Consider the following 5,859-nt stretch of genomic DNA (forward strand, 5'->3'; position numbering starts at 1 on the left):
TTATATGATATCTTATGACCCACCTAACTCATATGTATTGAGAGATATGGTCGTTCGAAGTTGATCCAAACTCATACTTAGCATAAATTGCCAAAAAATATCAAAATTTATTCTTTCCAAAAATAGTTTCTTTCTAATTCTAATTCTTTCAACGGCGTGATGTCGTAGTGGGTGTACGCCTCATTGACTTCACAAAGTGATTCAGATCTAGATGATTGATTCTCATGATTTTTCACTACTAAATCATTATTTTGTTCAACCACTAGAAGATGACAAATTAGTTTAGAATGATTTTGAAATCTCTCTCTTGATATTGTTGCTACAGGAGCACATGTAGATAACATATTTTCCATCATATCAGTCTCACTAATCGTTCCTCCACATAGTATCAACTGGGAAATGATTCTGAACATGAAAAAATTATATTCATGTATAGACTTAAAGTTTTGTATCCTTAGATTCATCCAATCATATTGTGCCTTTGGATGTATCATTCATTCAGGCAGCTCTACAAAACAAATGGATCCTTAACTGTGAGACATTCGATTTTTAGAATCTCGTCAAGATGATAATGCAAAATATTATTGCTTTTGCATAATTCTGTTTTGATGCTTTGTTTTCATCCTTTATGGGGTCTCCAAGACGTGTTGCATCAAGGTGGATTTCATAATCCAACAACCATGTAATGATAGTTCTTGGCGAACTATAAAGGGCAACAAACTCAAGTTTCGTAAGATTAGCCATTAAAAAGCAAAAGAATAAATAATACCTTATTAATTCTTCAAACATAACCTTCTCTCATGTTGATAATGTGTTTTGAAACTATAAAGTAATAATAAGAAGAAAGTAGAGAGAAGAAACAAAACTTATTATTTCTCTAAGGGGTGATTTTACAATGAATAGGGCCCATCTATTTATAGGAAAAATTTGATTTGGTCCCAAAGTTTTGGTTATCAAGCAAGTTATTTTCTACAATTTAAAGAAACTTGTTTTCTAAGTAAAATGTTAATCAAAAGGTTTAACCAATCAAACATTTAAAAATTTAAAAATATTTTTTGGAAAATATATTTTGCTCACAACAAAACACAAAGATAATGTAATTGTTTTTCTTAAAACTCAGTATATGTATTAAATCTAGAAATTAGTTGTACTGTGTTTTAGTCAAATACTAGGCATGTCAAATTAACCATCTTGATCAGAAATAATCTATTTGAATACTGCAGCTTAGGTATAGTTTTTATATACTTGGTAAATTAACTTACTATAAGTCTTACCAAAATAGAAATAAAATTTGATGGTGTCACTATCAAATGAAAATAGTATTGAAGAAAATAAAAAAATGGTGAAATTTCGCAAATAGCTGCTATGCTAAACTTAATCAGGCTTCTTAGCTATAGTTTACATATTTGCGGGTTGTAGTTGTAGCTATAACTTCGTTTGTATAATTCCCACATCGTTTGTATAATTACAGGTACGTTTGTATAATTCGTGTGTATTTGTATAATTGAGTTATTTTCGACCGTAAAACTCAAAATAATGAATTTATACAAACACCAACATATGAACTTTAACAGCTCTAGAAATTACATTCTACAAACATTAAATAAATTTCAAAACTACACCTTTATACAAACTTTAAAAAGTTATACAAAAAAATATTGAATGTATCTGATGATAAAACTGAAAATTCAAAGGAAAAATCACTGTTATGTACAAATATAAATCAAATAAAGAATTGTTAGTAGTGAATTATACAAACTAAACATTGAGCCGCGTAATTATAACTAAAAATAGTTGCAAATTGTAATTAAGGCAAACTGTAACTATGTTAACTAATTAATTACTATATGTTTGCTTATCCGCATAATTTTTTCATTGAATATTGCAATCTTATACTTGAATTAAATTCAATTTTTCGCTCAACAAGGCACTCCTTTTGAGAATCCATGCTCTTTCTGCAGCAAACAACAACGATAAAAAGAACGATCCAAATAAATATGAAGATTAATTTCTATATGTTGTTAGTATAAAATATTTTAAAACTCTCAGATTAAGATGACGTACCATTAGGGTGTAGAAAATGAGCCCAAATATCGATAACCAACCCAACCCATTCAAAATTTTAAGTGAGAGACTCAAGTAAGGTTGGCAAAGGAACGTAATAGGGACAACCGACTCAGACTTTTTCGGAATTAGCATCAACCAAGAGAAAATCTATTGGGCCGGTACATACCTAGATTGAACCTAATCGGAAATAGACTAGAATTCTGGTTTTGAAAAATTTCAAAATATATAACTTATTTAATATTTCTTTTAAAAGTATAACTTACTAATTTTTTTAAAATTTAAATTTTAAACTCTTAAAGTTTAAATTTCAAACTCTTAAATCTTAAAATTTTAAAATTAACTATAACTAACTTACTAAAGTTTGAAACTTTTGTTTATAGTATATAAGACTTTCAATTTTCAACTTTTTGAATTTCAAATTATAACTTAATTTTGAAGTTTGAAACATTTGAAAATTGAAATACATAAAAAAATACTTGCATTAAATTGAAGACAATAATAATTTTTTTAAGACAAATAGCCTATTTTTTATTAATAAACAATAGAGTAGTACAATTTTTGTTACAAATATAAGTAGAGGATCTAATCTGCGCATCCACATTCTAGGAAGGGTTCTATTTGAATTACACCTTGAACTATCATACTAATATATGAAGCATTCATAAAAGTCTTGTCTTAAATCTTCTAATATTTCTCTAGTAACATGATTTGGAATTGGTTGTTGTGGTTGTTCCTTAAATGCATCAATGTCATCATCAATACAATCCACCAATATTTTGTCTATATCATCTCCAATTTAGGCAGGTAAATTTGGACGCCCATAAGTCTTTTGCTCAACATTGATTTAATGTTTAAACAATATTGATATCTTTAAGTTGTCTGATGCTAATAAATACTTATGATCAATAGTTTGAAACCTTTTTGCACTAAAATCACCCTCCAAAGTTACTAAAGATGCTTGAATAACATCTCGAACCACCAATTGATGTTTTGGAAATGTCTTGCCGCGATTCCTCCACCATTCTAAAAATTGAGGTTTGCCTTGTGCATCCTTAGTAGTTTCCGTTCCCGATCATGATATTCATCAAAAAATCATTCTTTTCATTAGAAGTAAGTCTAAGATAATTTTCTAGCATATCATCAATATTACATCTAGAACTTTCAGGTTCTTCATTATCTACTACTTCATTTATTCTACAATAATTATACAAATAATAAAATTTTCTAGCTTAAATTTTTATATTATCCTTAACTACTGTCAATTTAGGTAATTCTTTGTAATGAGTCTCCATTTTATTTGTTTGTGATCACAGGTCATTCATAAATTGTTAAGACTGATAATTCAGTCGTTGGGTCAGTCGTTTGGATATTGTACAGGTTTCTCTATTTTGGAGACTTAGATTTGAATGGTTAACTTAAATCAAAATTTCAAGAAGACAGCCTCAGAATGCAATTCTGGCAGTTTCATCAGCTATGGAACGACCATTTTAGGTTAGGGGCATGGTTGGTTCAGGCCACGAGACTTCTGGTGTTAGTTTGTGACTTAGTTGTTTAAACTTTAAAGCTTAAATCAAGGGTTAAATTTTGTTAACATTCTTGGTAAATGTGCTTAGAGGAGATTTTCATCAGCACGGTTAGCTCCGAAATGTCGAGTTTTGTCTAGAATGACATTTCGTGTGGTATTAACATTCTTGGTAAATGTTCTTAGAGGAGAATTTCTCAGTCTCATTTTTGAACATTTTTGTGGGTATTAGCTTAAAATATAACTTGGGTGTGGGACCCACTTTCCATCCAAACTACCTCGAATGAGAGATTATATGGCTTTGTTGAGTTTAGAAGGCCAAATTTGACGGAGCAACATATTTTGTTTGCATGCACAGGGTTTTGTAAGAATCCCAGGCACCCCGTCGGCGAATTCAGAGTTGGAGCAAACCAACTAAAGTGCTCATATATGGTGCAGACTTTAAGTGACCGTATTTCTACTTTTAGCGACCAATTTTAATTTTATATCAAGAAATTTCAGCTTTTAGCTCTCATTTTCAAGAGGTGATTCACCCTCATCCAATCTTTGATTTGAGTGATTCAAAGTCTTGTGTGATCATTGGGAGTGTGACTACTTGGTCTTTTATTTGAATGTGCTAAGGAACCTTAATTCATTTGAGTTCAAAGCTATAGCTTTTGTTTGATTTTCTTGTTAATTTTTCTATTTTGGTTGTGGCTATTTTCGGGGCTCGGATTGTGTTCGATTTCGGAACACATGTTTACGGCATAGTTGAAGACCTTTGATGGATTCAGTTTTAGGATTCCCCGTCCGGGTCCCATATTCTTGTTTTGACTCAAATTTGGGTCCATTTCTCATTGTTACGATTTTAATGTCAAAACTTCCGTAATTATGTTGTGATTGATAATTTGACGGTGTCCAATAGCGTTTCACATGTGGATAGCTCATGTGTGATGGATTTAAAGTGCTCATGTTTGGATTTGAGATAGGCTTCGGTCTACTTTCTTGATGAAACTTCTTAGATAATGTCTAGTATATATTTCATGTCATTTTTGGTGGTATTTGTCTGGTTTTCATCATTACTCTTGTTATTCCATAATTTCTTGATTTTGTAGGAGACTTGGGTTTATTATTGGTGTTGGGTTCCATAGTTTAGAATGTGGCTTCGCTTGTGGAGTAGATAATCTTGCTTATCTTTGTTAGGATTGATTTGTGGTTGCCTTAGACTAGGATTGATATTAGATGTTATAGGTTGTGTTGTATCGTCTCATAGTTATGATTTTCTCTATGTAGGGCTTATTTATGAGTGCTCTTTATACTTTGACGCTTTTGACCTTGGTGGCTCGTTGTAGCCATGATTTAGTTCTAGCTACATGTAACGACCCGGGAGCACCCCCAGTCGTCACACAGTGTAATCGACCTCTCGGAGATCTCATACAAGCCTCATGGATCATTCATTGTATACGGTACTCAAAATAAGTAATAATTTAAAACTTTCTTCACACACGAAGAATAATTTCATTAATAAGCAAGAAGGAGACTTTAAAACATCTATATTTACAACATGTATGTATCATAAACTATCTAAGACTTCTACAGTACAAAATTTGGGACTAAGACGATACAAGACTTGAAATAAAGACTAAAAAGACATAAAAGGAACATGTGGGTCTTGTCCTCGAACCAATGAGGACTCACCAAAACTTCATATTTAACCCTTAGAAATCTATCCATCATTCATTGCATACCATTACCTCCAATCCCTACACTTTAGTCAAAAAAGGAAAAGAAGGGGTTAGCACATTTAATGCACTAAGTATGGAAGCCATGCAAAAACCATGCAAAAAGGGACATTTAGTATAGAAACATGATTTCATGACATTTTGATAAAAACGTTCATCATTAGAGTTTAAGAGACATAATACAAGTCAACAATCATATATAAGACATATTAAGCTAACATAAACATATAACACTTAATTCCATATTCATCAAGTAATCCTTTTCACCATCTAGACTCTCTACCTAAGGTTACTCTTAGACTCACCTAAGTAAGACATGAAGAGGCCGCCCATACACCCTCTTCAAGCACACCTAAGTGATCCTTAAAGCTACCCTACATAAGAACTTTTCTATTCAACATACTTTAACTAAGTGAACTTCATTCATTTAGACCATTTAAGAGACAACTAGTCAAATAGGAGACTTTACATAATGGTCTTGGAATACCTAGGGAAGTCACTTTAGTATCTTCAAAGCCTACTCATTCCATGTGTATATAGAGTCCCATT

This window comes from Solanum pennellii, chromosome 3 (genome assembly GCF_001406875.1).
Source record: "Solanum pennellii chromosome 3, SPENNV200".
In the NCBI taxonomy this organism is placed as follows: Eukaryota; Viridiplantae; Streptophyta; class Magnoliopsida; order Solanales; family Solanaceae; genus Solanum; species Solanum pennellii.